Source organism: Pongo pygmaeus, chromosome 6, assembly GCF_028885625.2.
Source record: "Pongo pygmaeus isolate AG05252 chromosome 6, NHGRI_mPonPyg2-v2.0_pri, whole genome shotgun sequence".
In the NCBI taxonomy this organism is placed as follows: Eukaryota; Metazoa; Chordata; class Mammalia; order Primates; family Hominidae; genus Pongo; species Pongo pygmaeus.
The window spans coordinates 110,173,307-110,191,136 of NC_072379.2; the positions used below are offsets into that span (position 1 = coordinate 110,173,307).

The 17,830-nt window shown below is 36.6% G+C and overlaps 1 protein-coding gene across 8 annotated transcripts in view; it reads right to left on the minus strand.

The window, feature by feature from the left end:
• Window positions 1-17,830, minus strand: part of IMMP2L (inner mitochondrial membrane peptidase subunit 2) — a 945,432-nt gene that overhangs the window by 876,192 nt on the left and 51,410 nt on the right. The window contains exon 3 of one of the 8 annotated variants that reach the window (XM_054495035.2): window positions 8,573-8,640. The exons of the other annotated variants lie outside the window; for them this stretch is intronic. The gene's annotated coding sequence lies outside the window, so the exon portion shown is untranslated. The remainder of the gene's footprint in view (window positions 1-8,572; window positions 8,641-17,830) is intronic. 8 annotated transcript variants of the gene reach the window in all.

Here is a 17,830-nt window from a genome sequence, read left to right on the forward strand (position 1 = left end):
ATATCTCTACATAAGATTTAATATACTTTTCCAATGGACTATTTTACAAAGATCCCATTTATCATGTACTACCTGTGTTAATATAGAAGAATAACTTTTACATATTTATCAAATCAGTACCTTCAAGATGCAAAAGATGCATTTCCCTCGACATTAGATTTCATTAGCTCAATCTTTCTGAAAACACTTCTAACCACAGGTTTAACAACACAAACATCAGTCTTATAATAAATGTAAAAACGGAATGACCTCCACATCTATTCTTTTTATTGTTTCCAAAATATATAAATAAATAAATAAATCCATAGATTTCAGATTATAAAATATGTGAATCCACAAATAATTTATAAAATGCTCCCATGTACATATGAAAAAAAATAGTTACCATGTAGAAGAGAAAGGAAACGGCTCAACAGTAAATAATCAATTCCTCTTTGACCAGTTTGATAGCTTCAAAGTTATTTTAAGTGGCCTACACTTATGTTTAAGTCATACACAACTCCCAAATAATAATTCCAGGGTAGTGTTTCCCAAGCTTGCCTTGATTGACATGCTTAAAAATGAAGATCCCCACTCCCACTCAGACCTCCAAAATCAAACACTTCAGGTGATTCTCTTAATAGAGCAAGTCTGGAAAATACTGATATTTGGGTGTTTAAAGGTCAGATGTTTACTCACTCCTCAAGTTTATTACCTTCTGAAAATGAGAACAGGGAAAAGTTAGCAAAGAAATATCATCCTGAATGTCTCCTCACATTTAGTTTACCTCCTTACTAGATTAAGAAAAAGTATCTGCAGAACAAACATTGTACAGAAAATGAACACCACTACCAGATCCTACTCTGTAACCTCCACCTGGTTCCATCAGAAAATGACTTCCAGTGGATTGTCTCTTTGCCCCGCTAAGGCAGTTCAATCATCTATCCACTCATCTACCCACTCACTTACTACCTGGCTCATTCATTCTTTCAACCAGTATTTACTAAGGGTCTTCCACAAGCACGGTGTTAGGCACCAGGGAATCATAAAACAGTGAGCAAGGCCAGTCCCAGTCCCTAATCTTATCGAGTTTTTACAACCAACTATGGAATGGTAAGAGTCAATCTGAAAATCACATAAACATACATAAGAGTTGTAATAAGTGCTATGAGAGAGATACACAGAGGTCAGGAAAGGTCTTTGAGGAAGAGGCTGAACTGAAAAATGAGGAGGAGTTGTCTAGATAAAGAACTGTGGGTAGGCAAGGGTATTCCAGAGAGCAGCCATGTCACATTCAAAGTCCCTGGGTCAGGAGTGGCTATGTTGTGATGGACAACTGAAGGGAGGCTGGTGTAGATAAAGCACACAGGAAGTGGAAGAGCACAGTGGGACATGAATGGAAGGAGGCAATGTAAATCGCAGAGCAGTTAAGACCTCACAGGCCCTGTAAGGATTTGCAGCAAATGAGAAGTAACTGAAATGTTCTAAAATTGAGGTGAATGATCCTATCTGCATTTTGAAATAATCATCTATCTGAAAGTCTGGATAGGACAAAAATGGATATAGGGAAACCAGATTATTCTAGTGGTCCAGGGCATGAGATGATAGTTGGAGTAGGATGATAGTGGAGATGGATTAAAATGGGCAGATTTAAGTATATATTTTGGAAGTTAAACTGACAGGATCTGGAAATAGATGGGCAATGGTGGGAGAAGGAAGGAGATAAGAAAATGTCAAGGGGCCATGGTAGCCTGTCAAAGCACTGTTATTCTGTCGTGCTCTTGAATTACATGTCAAAATATTTAATACTAAAATTATGCTCGTAATTCCATTCCTCAAACTTTTTTTTTGGCAAACAAGCAGATGTGCTCCCTGCCCTCAAGGAGTTACAATATACCAAGGAAGACTGCCCTTCAACAATTATTTCCAGTGGATGAGCATTAAAAGGGACGATGGCCCTGAAGCATGACGGCATGAAGCAAGAAATGATTCATTCAGAAAATGATCTATTCATCAGAAAATGATCAAGGAAGGTCTGCCCCACTCCACCCCCGCCCCCAAAAAATGGCATTTGAGGCAAGACCTCAGCATTTCAGGTAAAAGCAGTAACATATATGAAGGCCTAGGGGCAAAATAAAATGTAGCTGTTTAAGAAACTAAAATAAGATCAGTTTGGATAGAGTATATACAAAATTTATTACGTGAATCTTTAATTCAGTAAGCATTTATTTGCTATCAAGCAGCAATGCTAAGTACAGAGGATATAAAGATGGCTAAGCATACAGTATCGTACCATTCAAAAACTCTCACTAAACAATATCTTACATTTCTACATACATTTATATGTGCACATAAAAGTATTTAAAATGGAATATTTATATTGTTTTAATTGTTTAATAAACACCCATACGTTACTTGTGTAATTATTAAAGTATACCAAAAGAGGGAAGAAAGCAGCATCAAAATGCTAGCAGTGGTTACTTCTATATGCTAGGAATGGAGACAATTACTATTTTCTTCTTTGAATTTTTGCTGGTTTCTAAAACAGAAAGATGGTATCTGCCCTAGGAAGTCACTTTGATATACAAATAATATGGGGTAACACTAGTGTTAATCTCTATCCCATCACAATGAACAAACCACACTCTCACCCCAATCTCTGCTGCTCTAAGTAGTACAAATAACACTGAGCAAGATTATTTTCCTGTTTATGCAGCAATCAATATATTTAACTGACTATAATGTTGTTTATGTAACCAATGCAGGCTATCTATCATATTTCTGGAAACTTCTGGAAAGTTCTGTCAAATATTCGCTACTTTTATTTTAAGAGGCACAGAATGGAGACATGTCTTATCTTTGCTGTTCATCATGCCCTGCATGCATGGACCTTCACAAAATAGTTAAGGATACCTGCAGGACAGAAACGGAATGCTTCCAAATATGATGCCACAGCTATCTTAGTTATAAGGTAGTATGCATGATTAAAATGTAAATTAAGGGGGAAACATTAATAAAAGTTGCATTAAATTCACACTCCCTGAATTTTGAGCCTCCTCTTCTTTTCCAGTAATGCTCTCCTACATTACTTCTACTCCATTTAGTCACTGGTCCCCAAAAAGGAGCATGGTAATGAGACTCAGGAGACCTGAGGTGGATATCTGTCTCTGTCTATAACCAGCTCCATGACTTTGAACAAGTCACTTCTGGCCTGTTTCCTCATGTGTAACAAGAAAGGGCTTATTTGGGAGGCCAAGCAAGAGGGTCACTTCAGGTCAGGAGTTCGAGGCCAGCCTGAGCAACACAGCAAGACTTCCATCTGCTAAAAATTTAAAAATTAGCCAGGCATGGTAGCATACACCTGTAGTTCTATCTACTTGGGAGGCTGAGGGGGAAGGACTGCTTGAGCTAAGGAGTTTGAGACTGCAGTGAGCTATGACTGTGCTACCACACTACAGCCTAGGTGACCAAACAAGACCCTATCTCCAAAAAAAGTGGGTGGGGGGGAGGGTTAGATTTAATATCCAAGGTTCTTTCTAAGCCAGAATTCTTTATTTCTATAATTTTTTATTGTCTTTTAACTGTTTCTTAAGAACTCTGGCAGATACTAAAACAAACACTGAGATCATTATTGACTAAGAAAAAGTGAGTTGCCTTTATGGTTTGAGACTTTTTTAAGTGTTGAAAATAAAAAAGAATTAACTTTTTTTAAACAACTGGTTAAAAGACACAACAGTGAGGGAGCTGAAACCAGTGCAAATCATGTAAAAGAACATTTTAAATATAGACAAAGACCTGAACACCGTTGCTCTTTCACTTCTCATTTCCACAACTCGACTGCTGACCAGAGCATTGCTACCATCGCCTGCACAACAAAGTCAGGGCAAGTGTTTTTCTGAGAGATTATAAAGGAGCATGTGGGAGATGTCTCAATCTGATAGTGTGCTGATCCTGCTCCAAGCCAAGGAAGCAAGAGCAATAAAAGCTACCCTGGAAACAAGGTACAAGTGGTTGCTATTTTCAGAGGCTCAAAAGAAAAGGCTCAATTCAGTCCTGTTTTATCTGGATTGTGAGGGGTACCTATATTTCATAATAATAAAACACTGTTAAAAGCTTCTATCATGTAAATACTAAAGAAGCCATTCATACATGAAGAAATGAACACAACATTTCTATGTTGTCATATCCAATAATTTTCTTAAAGTTTTATGGCATTCACATATTGGCAAAGTTAATGCACCTCCTTGTCCATGTAAATTGCCAAAGAATCATTCAGATGATCCGGTCTTTTGTTCACACCTTAAATGTTTAAAACCACCACAGTAATAAGTACCTAGCCCCAACTTCGTCTGAGAAAATTTCATCTAAGCAATAACAATCAGGTACTAAAATCATCCCCGGCAAAAAGGGAATAATTTTTATCAGTTACCTCATTCTTCTTGTAACTATGGAAGTCACTGAAGTTCAAAACACTGCTCCTGAGAAAATTATTGCTTAAAATTGTAAGTACACCCAGTTCATTGTTGAAGTACTTAAACTGAGAATATTTTTTAAATAAGCTTTCAGAATCAAGTGAAATCATATTTGCCACCTGGCATACAGCACGTACAAGTGAGAGTGTCTTGGTGATGCTGACCTCAACCACATAACAACCCACACTGTAAATTTCTCTCCTTCCCGTAACAACTTGTGGCTTGATCATGCATTAATTCATCTAAAATTGTTCTTAAACCTGCTTATATTTTAGCTTGTACAAAGTCACCAATCACTCATCCATGGCAACCAGGTGGATAAATCCACCACAAGTCATCCTAATTACAAAAACTATTTAAAAGTTGTGTGGGAGGCTTGAAGGTAAGAGGAAAATAATAAGTTATAAAGCAGTATCTTATGTAAAATGTAACCTTTCAATCATCATAATAAGCCTACACAAAATCAAGATTTTATTTATAAAGAGGAAACCATCAAACTATGAATATCAGAGAACACAAGACTGGGGATCCAAGCAAATCTGACACACAATTCCTGAATCAGTCAGTATATATGTACCTACCATGCACCATGGAATTGTGCTAAGAGATAAATATGTGATATAGAACAAGGTCTGCATGGTCCTTTCTCGACGTGGAGTTTGCATTTTCATTCTTTCAACATTAAGTGCCTACTTTGTGCTAGACACTATGTTAAGACACCAGATTGATCAAGCCATAGTCACTCCCCAGAGGGACCTGTGACAAGATCACAAGAAACAAGTATATGACCTTACATAATACAGCTATCATCCTCCATGGATCTTTCTAGCAGCCCCTGGTACCAATAACCTGGCTCGGCAAACGGAGCCTAAGCATGTGAAAAATTAGGAGACATTTGGATACATGTGGCCTAATACAAGGATAAAAAAGAAAAACTGATGAATTACAACAATTTTGGTTCCACTGGAAGCAGATCTTGGCAAGTAATCTATAGAAAGCAATTTAAAAAATTTTTTCAGGACTATCTTGCTCCTTTCACATTATAAGTAAACAATGTTTTATAAACAGACACTTAGTACTCTTTACAACATGAATACCAGTATCAAATTCTTTATCTTTAGTCTTGTCTGACCTAGCAGTTCTCACTTGAAAATTCTCAGGAAAGACCAAAATGGCACATACACAAAAAAAGAAATAAGAAAGAGGAAAACCAGCCAAAAATAATAAAGGAGGAGAAATGTAATTATGTAAGGCATAAAGTTAGTCATTTTTTGGCAAAGATACCCAATAAAAAAGTCAACACTGATACAATGATGAAGCTAAGCCCTATAAAATTGCTTCTTTCATGGAGATAATTGTGACTTTCTGTTGGTAAACTGATAAGCATCTGGATACTAAGAGAAGAGAGGTTAAAACTGATGTATTCAATTTTAAGTCAGCAATACGTAAAAACAAATGAATTTGAAGGTCATGCTCTAGTACAACTGATGTAGAGAGAAAATACAACCAGGAAACAACTAGGATACAGAAATTCATAAAGGCTTCCTGATTTTTGGTAAGGACTCTTTCAACTTGCAAACATCATGCATTTATGCACACCCTTCCCTCTGATTCAGTGGAAAAGCAGGCCCCGTCCTATCCAAGGTGCTCTTCAGAAGCAGCATCAGCAAAGAGGGAAAGTCAGTGAAAACCTGGTGGGCTTTGAATCCAAGACCTCAGTTCAAATCGTGATTCAACAGTGTGGAAATTACTTTATCTCAGTAAGCAAAATTTTTCATCTGTGAAACCTTGCAGGGTTTCCAGAGGTTTAAAATGTTCATATGTGTTTGTTTTGTTTTGTTAACGTAAGCATTTGTGTAAAGAAAATGACTAGATCATCAAATAAAGTGTATTTCTTCAGATAAAGTACTAGCTATGTCTAAGGAAGAGGACTAGTAATAACAAATCAAAAAAGGATAACAGAATTAAGGATGTCCATTACAGACAATAAACCAATAAAGCCCATCTTCTAGGTGATAAGACACCTAATACATAATCATTTTGTTCTGCTTTGAACCTCATGCTGTTCTAAGATTTGACCAGTTAGGGGCAATCATATGTACTGATATTGACCAGTTAACAAGAATGTATTCAGCACTGTCTTAGGTGTCTTGAGATTTTTTTTTAAAGCAAAATAAAAGGAAATATATGACTTAGTGCCAGAATTGGACCACAGGGATAAATTATATAATATTCATTGAGGAAAGAACAAAAAGGAAGAAAACTGTAATTACAGGAAAAAAAATTCATGATGAGAAAGGCTAAAAAGAAAAAAAATGAATTAGAATGTAGGTGGTGGGTTTTAAAATGTTCATTATAAAATTCTTAGAATGCTTCTGTATGTTTAAAATTTTTCCTCAAAATTTTGGAAATAAAAGAATAAATTACATCTGTTAAGTCACTCAGATAAAAGAAAAATAGAATGAAGATGCATACAGCCCATCTGAGATAGCAAGAATGCTGGCCAGATCAGCGAACAGGACATATATTAAGACAGGTGAGACATAAAACTGAATATTAATTTTTTTTTATGAGGCGGAGTCTTGCTCTGTCGCCCAGGCTGGAGTGCAGTGGCACCAACTCAGCTCACTGCAAGCTCCGCCTCCCGGGTTCACGTCATCCTCCTGCCTCAGCCTCCGGAGTAGCTGGGACTACAGGGGCCCACCACGCCTGGCTAATTTTGTTTTGGTATTTTTAGTAGAGACAAGGTTTCACTGTGTTAGTCAGGATGGTCTCAATTTCCTGACCTTGTGATCCGCCCGCCACGGCCTCCCAAAGTGCTGGGATTACAGGCGTCAGCCACTGCGTCCGGCCTGAATACGAATTTTTCTTGTTTTAGTTGTTTTGTTTTCTTTTTTTTTTTTTTTTCATCAATATGGACATCTTCATGGCTCCAATATTTTTGGAAACCATATAAATCAAAATCCTTTAACAATATTCTAGGACTCTCTAAGAACTGGCTTAGGCCATCCTAATCCTATAAATTATCCTTATCCTGTAACTCCAAATAGACATCATTTAACAGCATTTACAACCAAGGCCTAATCTCAAATTTCAGTTATTAAAATGAAACAAATTCCGCAAAAAGTTTACCATAAAAATTAATAAGACAGTGAATAGCTTTTTACAGAAGGAGAAAAATCCTATTAAATGATAACTATTAGCAAGGAGAAGCTTGGTAAGCTTTAAACCGTAATAACCACAAAATTTGGATTTCAACACTGTACTCTATTTTTTTCCAATTTAATAGAAAAGCATAACTTCTATCATTAAGTAGAAGCTAAAGGCAACGTGAATTTTAAGCTAACAATGTGAGGACTTAAATATGTGTATAAATGAAACAGACCAGCTACTTATCCATAACCCAAGCAAAGCAATTAGAGGATACTTTTCACCATAAGTCCATTTTTTCTTGAAGTAATAATACACTGGGTTAGTAAAAGGATATATTACCAGCATCAGGAATACTTACTGAACAGCTAAGAAGAAAATACTGCATTATTTGCCATTTGGGCTGTGTTCAAAATTGGCTTTAAAAAAATTAAGAAAGCCTATAAATGGAAAAAGCACTCTTTTTAGAAAAAAAAATCTCAAGAACCTTTCGAAAATCAAAACTTAGAAGAAGTGAGACAGGGGAAATAAGAAAAAGGTAGTAATACTCGGAACCTAAAAAAAGAAGGGTACAAAATATTAGAAAGTGGGCATTAGGCAATAACATGAGTAATGGAAAAATATCACTAGAAACCATGTGACAGCCAGTTTCCAAAGCAGTCATCCAAGTACCAAGCTTTGCTGTTCCTTATCTACTTTGCTACCTCACATTTTTTCCTACTATCTAACACTGCTTCATATTCACTTCTCTTACACTGCAGCCCTACTTCGGTCTTATTTTAGAATGGCACAAGGGTCTTATTAGCGCTCAACAATAAGCAGAATTGAAAAACTTTTTTAAAGAACATGGTTTCTGGGTCTCATGAAAATCCTATCCTGATCCCTACTTTTCATGCCTCAAATATATTGCTTTCTATACTAGAATGCAAATGCCTTTACTAGAATGCCATATCAACTCAAGTCATACTTACAACATGGCTTTTCCTTTGATCAGGGTTGGGAGTAAGGAGTAGGAAGGCTTCTCAAAAGAACCAGGCCACTAGACCCCAAGGGACAAAAATGGAAAGAGAAAGTCACAAAAAAGTAGGACTGAAAAATACAATTTAACCAGTAAACTTATAGCTAGCCCAGGGACTATTACTACTCTTTACAAAATGATAAATACAAAAAAATTAGAAACACAGGCTCCCCCATCAGGAAAGCACATTAAGGCTCCGATTAGTCTGTCAAAAATAAAATCTATTCAGACTATGGCTTGAAGATTTGGAAAGGTGCCCGCAGCCCATGTATGGCAGCTGCAAGTCCATGGAGAGCTCAAACAGCAACAGTGCAGACTCAGTACTGAAGACGCAAGCCAGAGGAAAAGATTTATGCAATTTAAGGTGAAAGCAACAGAAATAAACTCCCTTGGAATGAGTGCTTATGGTCCTTTTAGCTTATAAGTGCAAGTGTACCCACAAACATGCATGCACACTTGCTGAAATGGCAACAAAGGCCAAGTTAGCAGCATATGTTAAAAAAGAAAAAGTAAAAATAAATAAATAAATAAATAAAACAGCCAAGAGGCCAGAGTACAAAGAAGCTCATCCTGAGTGGCCTGGAGATAAAAGCAGATGGAGCACAGCATTACCCAGACTCAAGTGTCTGCTGCACAAAAAGTCCAGGTATTAAAATGAGCCTGTGGTGAGTATTACAGCAAATGGAACTGCGATCTCATTTAGATTATTCTCCACACTTATATGCCTTGTTTTGATTTTTGCATATTTGCCTATAAATTGGAAGACATTGTTTTAAGATACCTGTGAAATTTCATCAACTGTGGCTAGAGCTGAAATCTTAACTTCAACCTTAAGAGAAACACTGAATCACAACTACAAAGCTGAGCCGCTCCTAAATTTCTGATGATCCATGGAAACTGTGTGAGATAATAAATGTGTTAAGCCACTGATTTGGGTGGTTATTTGTTTTGCAGAAATGACTAATACAATACAAAATGCACAAAAAGACCCAAGGGTGCAAAGAAACTTGGTATTTGATAAAGTCAACATTCATATTGGGAAGAGAAGTTGAATTAACAAGTTATGTTGAAACAATTAGCTACAATTCGGAAGGAGAATAAAATCAAAGCTAGATATTTATTAAATTCATTATAAGAAAATAAATTCCAGATAAGCCAAACATTAAATGTAATAAATAGAAATATAAAAATAACAAAAGGAAATAAAGGCAACAGTCTTTTAAGGGTAGAAAGAGGTCTTTCTGAACATTTTACAAAACCCAGAAAACATGAAAGACAAATACTGATAGATTTCACTACATAAAAATCCAAACATACCATAAATAATGTTAAAAGACAATCAGCAGGACATAAAAAATTATAATATCAGTATCTCTAAAATTACACAATTCTTATAAAGTATAAGAAAAAAGACAATAATTTTGAGAGAAAGGTATTTTACTGAAACAAAATATGGACAGTATATAAAGACATAAAAAGATGTGCAAACACACTAATAATAAAATCAATATAAATAAAAACAAAGTACTACTTTAGTCTATCAAACTGACAAATATAATATGGTAATATGTACCAAAATGTTACATGAATATACCTTCTGATGCAGAAACACCACTCCAGGAATTTATTTTATGGATGCAAAGATATGATCAAGGATATTCAACATACGATTTTTATTGCAGTGAAAAAATGAAAACAACCAAACGTTCACAAATATGTAAATAAATTATGGCATGCATACAGTAGAGTAATTTGCAATCATTAAAAAGAACAATATATCGTTATATTGCTTGCGATTCTGCTTCAAAAAAGTTGGAAAATTGCATTTTTAATATGAACCCATTTATGTGAAATTTTATACACACACAGCATCATCCTCATTGTCATCCTTATCATCATCATCATAGAAAGAGGTCAAATAATAAAGAATATGAACCAAAATGATGACAGTATTTATTTGCAATGAAAGGAATTTTACTTTATGCTTTATATTTTTCCATACTACTTAAATCTTCAGTAATGGGTATTTAGTATCTTTATATACTAAAACAAAATTAATATTACAGTCTTTTCTGCTACAATAGCTATTTCTTAATGTAACTTAGCTCATATATAGGAAAATGATGTCAGTCTTATGTGAAAGCTATGCTGGTTCATACACAATTTTCCCCAGTACATGAAGGTTTTGATTCAACCAAGAGCAAGTTTTCTCCCAATTAAAGTAAAAGTCTCATTTGGTGGCTTCAAGACTTTCCACTGTTAAAGGAGGCTAAGCATACCAATGAAGAAATGCAAAGATATTTTCCCCTGTGTTTAAAATAAAATAAAATCAACAGATCAATACCCTGGAGCAGATTTTCAACTTTGATGAAATTGGTCTGTATTAGAAGTAGATGACTTTAAGGACCTACAACAAAGGAAGAAAACCAGGGTTTCAAGCTAAGACTGATGTGATGCTGGGTGCAAATTGCCAGTAGGGAGTTAATAGTGCTATTGTTTTTATGACAACTTCTATTTTCTTAACTCTGTTTACAAAATGTCACTGGTTTCAAATGATCTGTTCCTAGCCCTATTTTCTTTACAAGCCCTAAAATTTTACGGTATAATTTTGCAGAATTAAAGATTTTTCAGGAATGCATATATGTCATTAATAGCAGAAATGCCTCTACTATTCTGAGTAAAATGCAGTAAGGTAGAGAAATGTTCCATATCAAAAAGAAACAAAAAACAAAGAAAGAAAGCAAAAAAGAGAAATGAAGGAAAGGAGGGAAGCAAAGAAGGAGGGGGAAAAAGGAGGAAGAGGAAGGAAAAAACTGCACACTTCACTTTGTTTTAGTGAGAGTGTCTAATGAAAGATATTAAATGCAGGGCAAAACAATCTCATTAATATTCTTGATTTATACCACAAATTTTGATTCTATATGAGACATATCTAAAGAAATGGTCTTTGCCCCATTGGACACTTAAAATCTAAACAAGGGAGTGAATTAAACAGTCATCAACTATGTTGGGGGAGGAAAAGGGACTAATCCAATTAACTTTTGGACACAGTTATTTGATTATACCCAACCCAAGGATATACAGTCAAATATTATGGGCGGTATTTGGGTTGGGAAGTTGGGGGGTGGGGAATGCAAACAGTAAGAGAAAACAATCGTGAAACTACTTAAGATACATTGTAGGACTGAGCAAATGAGTTGGGAGAACAGTGCTGACTGTGGGAAAAGGGAGATAAAAATACACAGCGGGAATCAGGAAAGAATGCTGTGGGGCCCTGGAAGCAAAACCATATAGAAGTAGCAATAAGTATATGTAGTACTCAATTCTTAGGGTCTAATACCATTCCCTACTCCAAAGAATCAGCACTCTTCAGAGAAAGGGTTGATTCTGGGGCTGTGGTGGGGAAGGTTTAAGATGAGCCTGAAACATTTTCTTTGGCCACTAAGAAGTGCTTAGAAAAAAGATGGAAGTACATCAAAAAGAGACGGGAGCTTGCCTGGTGATCCCACTGGCTAAATATGAAAAAAATTTGATTACTTATTAAATAAAGTCAGTAATGAGTTTAAACTACTGGAAAAACAGCTTTGAATTTGCTAATTTTCTGAATCTGAGCAATACTTTAAAATATGGGTTTTAGCTTCAAAAGGTAAATCAGGTAATTTCATTTTATTTAAGTAATACCGTGAAAAAAATGTTACAAACTACTAAGTTAAATACAATATGCAATATTGGTGGGGCGTTGTTTTTTGTTGTTTTTTGGGTTTCTTTGAAACAAGGTCTCCCTCTGTTGCCCACACCGGAGTGCAGTGGCATGATCAAGGCTCACTGCAGCCTCAATTCCCAGGCTCAAGTGATCCTCCCACTTCTGCCTCCCAATAGCTAGGACCACAGATGCACACCACCAGGCCTGGCTAATTTTTTGTATTTTTTGTAGAGATGGAGTTTCACCATGTTGCCCAGGCTGGTCTCAAACTTCTGAATTCAAGCAGTCCACCAGCCTCAGCCTCCGGAAGTGCTGGGATTACAGGCGTGAGCCACTGTGCTCTGCCTAAAATATTGTTTTAAAATAAGTCCCCTTTATGATCATTCTCAGAAATATGTTAGAAAAGAAGTTCCCTTGCACATATAAAAAATTTTTTTCAATTTATAAATTATCCTTCTACACTAATTTCCAAAGAATAATCGTTGAGATGAGTTAAAGCTTTTCACTATTCTTTGAATATTATATCTGCATATCCAACTGTTAATTGAATTTGAGATCCACTAGTAAAGCAAAAAGCTTGTGACTTTGAAGACTATTTAAAATGCACAATGTTTTATTAATTATCATTAGTAGTACTATTATACAATGGTCGTACCCTTGTAAGTTTGTTAAGAAACAGCTGACATTGAAATTGTCTGCATCTGAAGGACATGTTAGGAAAAGCAGAGAAATCTTAGCAAAAAAAAAAAAATTGAATCAACATCACTTCTTTTGGTATTTACCCCTTTCACATCAATAAACATTTACTGAATATCTGCTAAGTGCCAGGCATCATATCAGTTTCTATACTGAAAGAGTAAAGATGTTTCTGTATAGTATCTATATAGATATTGAATATTAAGCATTGATCTTTGGAATTATTCCAGCCTTGTGATAAGGCTAAGAGGGCCATAAAAATAAAATGAAGAAAGATGGATTTTATAAAGGATAGAGGCAATTGGGGATGTTATGGAAAGACAAACTACACTGCATTTTATACTCTCCGGTTCTTCTACTTTCAGAGAATGACTCTATCATCCAAACAGCTGCCCAAAGTTCAACATGGTAGTGAGCCAAAGTGAGCATTCATGAAAAAAATAGAAATCATCCTAACTTTCTCTTATTTCAAATCGTTCAATAACTCCTCATTTTCTATAGCATAATATCAGGCTGCTTAGATTTAGCATATAAGGCTAATTATGATTAGATTCCTAATCTCATCACTTCCACTCTTTTTTTTTTTTTTTTTTTTTTTTTGAGACAGGGTCTCACTCTGTCACCCAGGCTGGAGTGCAGTGGTGCGACCTCAGCTCACTGCAACTGCAACTTCTGCCTCCCAGGCACAAGCAATCCTCCCACTTCAGCCTCCCAAGTAGCGGAAACCACAGGTATGTGCCACCACGCCTGGCTAATTTTTGTATTTTTTGTAGAGATGGAGTTTCACTGTGTTTCCCAGGCTAATCTCAAACTCCTGAGCTCAAGTGTTCTACCCCCCTTCCCAAAGTGCTGGGATTACAGGTACCAGCCACCGTGCCTGGCCAGTTCCTCTCTTTCACAGCACATCATGCTTCAACCAAACCCACCTCCATACAATTTCTAGAATATGCCACACTTTTACTTGTCTCTGGGCCCTTATACATCTCTCCCTTCTGTCTACATCACTCTTCCCACCTTTCTTTGTTTTGGCCAGCTTTACCCATCCTTCAGGTTAGCTTAGATGTCACTATCAGGAAGTCCACTCCGACTCTCCAAATCTGACTTACATTCCCTTCCTATGTGTTCCCATAAAACTCTATGCTCCCCCTAGCACAGCATTTATCACACCAGATCTTCTCATCCTTACCCCTAATCAGCTGTGAGTTCTGTGCAGGAAGAAACACTTGTTCAGTGCTATACTTCAGTGCTTTGCACTTAAGTGCTCAGTGTTCAACACAGTTTCATTGAAGAAATTAATAAACCACTTAGCTGTCCATATAAACTACATCATACTCAGAATGTGATATAAGTTCTGGAGGCCTTGATTGAACAGCACTGCACAACCACATGCCATAAATTGTGTGTGTGTGTATGTTGAGTTTGTGTGTGTGGTGTATGTACACACAAATGACTATCTCCATCTCTTACCTGATAGTTTTACTTCACAGTTGAAGATATTTATGGAGAAAGTGGTTTTTAAAAGAAATTATACTTATGCTGTAAGTACAAATATACACAGAAAGAAATACGTGGGCTGGACACAGTGGTTCATGCCTGTAATCTCAGCACTTTGGAGGCCAAGGCAGGAGGATCACTTGAGCTCAGGAGTTTGAAACCAACCTGAGCAGCATAGGAAGACCCTATCTCTACAAAAAAAAAAAAAAAAAAAAAAAAATTAACATAGCCAGTCATGGTGGCACATGCCTGTGCTCCCAGCTACTCAGGAGGCTGAGGTGGGAGGATCACTTGAGCCAAGGAGATCGAGACTGCAGTGAGCTGTGATCAGACCACCGCACTCCAGCCTGGGTGACAGAGCAATGAGATCCTGGCTCATTTAAAAAAAAAAAAAAGGCTGGGCACAGTGGCTCACGCCTGTAATCCCAGAATTTTGGGAGGCTGAGGTGGACAGATCACAAGGTCAGGATGTTCAAGACCAGCCTGGCCAACATGGTGAAACCCCATCTCTACTAAAAACACAAAAATTAGCCAGGTGTGGTGGCGCATGCCTGTAGTCCCAGCTACTCGGGAGGCTGAGGCAGGAGAATTGCTTGAACCTGAGAGACAGAGGTTGCCGTGAGCAGATCATGCCACTGCACTCCAGCCTTGGCGACAGAACAAGACTCCATCTCACAAAAAAGAAAGAAAGAAAGAAAGAAAGAAGGAAAGGAAGGAAGGAAGGAAGGAAGGAAGGAAGGAGGGAGGGAGGGAGGGAGGGAGGGAGGGAGGGAGGGAAGGAAGGAAGGAAAGAAAGAAAGAAAGAAAGAAAGAAAGAAAGAAAGAAAGAAAGAAAGAAAGAAAGAAAGAAAAAGAAAAGAAAGAAAGAAACATATGTCGATTATTACATATATATCCGTATATTGAACTTCAGGAAGATGACTTTTCTGTGTGTATTTTTCTTCAATAAATCATAACACAACACTCTTGTCCAAAAGCAGTAAAGATGGATAAGAAGGATCAAGTAACTTTCATAATCCACCCAACTATAAGGCATTAAGAATTTTTTTCCCAATTAACAGCTGATTTTTAGGAAGTGTTTAGATTTTCTTTCAAAGCAATTATTTTTCAGTCTGTGCTTCATGGTCTCCTAATGATTCCCTGGAGTCTCAAGGGCCAGGGGGAGCAGGTGCTAAGTGAATAGAGTTCTGAGCTGCCTCAATCAGAGCCACTCTGCTTTTTATCTGTTTCTTTTTTTTTTTTTTATAATGGAATTCCAACCAAGATTTTCTTTGAAGAAGGGTTCACTACATTAAAATAAGAATAAAAGAAAAAAGAAAAAGGTTAAAAAACACTGCCTTAAAGAATCAGCAGTGGATTGAGGTTTGCACTATATAATTCAAGCTCTAATGTATTTCATATTTCTTGGTTAGACTAAATTCAACTGTCAGGTTTATAGGCCTTTCTTTGTGCTAAAATGAGAAATACCATTTGAATACAGAAATATCCAGGTAGAGGGAAAACAAAATGGGTTTTTGATAAGTATATTTATTCTCTGATGCAGCTATTTCTAAATTTACTTATTATTTTTAATGGCATTATTTATGTACCAATCTTCAAGTTAATGATTCGTAACAGAACACCAAAATAATCTAATTGAACAACAGAAGCCCACTGTAAAGGCCAGCTGTTGCTATGTTGCATATACTGTAAACAAATACCCCACCTCACTTTAATATTTTCTTAGTAGAAAGATCACCTTAAAGGAAAAGATCCACCAAACTCATATTTAAATAATAATTTTAGCTATTTTGCCAATCCAGAAACAAAAGGGGCTCCAGGTAACTGAAACTGGGGGTGCTCCATCATAAAACATCCAGAAGACCAGTGGGGTGAATTTGATCTGATGGTGAACACAATGAAGACTGATAAGCAAAAATGGGCTTCTTCCAACAGAAACCTCCTGCCAACCTGTGCACAACATTGTGCAAATGTGGAATGGCACTTGACTGGAAGTCAGGGAAACACTTGCAATCAAGTCCAGGCTCTGTAACAAGTTAAGTGAATCCAAAACCTTTACAGCTGAACACATAAAATTATTCATAAGATCTAACGAGGTGAGAAGCAACCAAACTTGATTTTCATCTCTCTGGGAAACCCTATATTAGCATTGTAACCCACAAGGCCCTCTTCCACTTCCAAACTCCTCTGGCATTCACTAGCCACACCTTCATTTGGCACCCAAGAGTGTTAGTTACCGTTTTATAGGTAACTCCCCAACTAAGTTGTAAGCCCCTAAAGGTTATACATAGGTCATGTCTCACTCTTTTCTATACATCCTAAAATTCTTAGAATTTTGCTAAGCATTGCAGATGCTAAATAAATGTATCTTGACTGTTTGTTTAACTGTAGATATGGTTTACATTACCACCCATTTACAATGTTGATAGTTTCATATGGTTGTGTCAGATGACATTCCACTCCTTTAAATGCCAGTCAGGAGAGTAATGGAGAAAATAAGCAGCCAGATCAGGCTGTATTGACGGCCATGCAACTCATCTGATACTACCTCTCCATGCATGTGTCCCTCCCAAAGACCAACTGCCCACTCTGTTCTAGGGCTAAGTGTTTTCTGTTCCTGCTATGCTTTGTACCAAGTCAGAAATAAGATTTGGATTCAAGTCTTAGCTATGCCAATGAGTAAGCAATTTGAATAGATGACCTTAGCTCCAATTATCTATGATTCTATGATTCTAACTTCAGGCCTTTACCCTCCAATATCAGAATGGCCCCTCCCTTGCAGTACTAAAATTACTTACCTTCCATGATATGTCCCATTATCATCATCACTATACCCATGTTCAGAGGCCATTTCTGACTTCTGCTACAAGGTCAACATACTCATGAAATTATTTACACTTCTAAAGATAACACTGCTAAATTTCTTGTCTGATCTTTACGTCATACCTGCGTTCATTTAATAAACACAAGTGGGTAGTTGGGTAATATGGGGAAAGACACTCATTTAGGGAAGCTTCTAATATATTCCTGCTTTCAGCAGCAAAGATAAGTTATGGCTCCATTTGCAAATAAGCACCAATAATAGTAAATAAAACTAAATTATTTTTATACTGGTCACTAGAAAGGTGTTTTCATCTTAAACAGCAGCTTAGTAGCCTTGAGAATAATCTGATCTCTCCCATTTTATAAGAAACTTATTTTTATTGTCTCATCAACATCAAATGATATTAGGGAGTTTCACAATGACTGTGACAATAAATGGCTTAGAAAGAAAATTCAGTAACAATTTTGATAGGTTTTAAGGAATATACGAGCTAG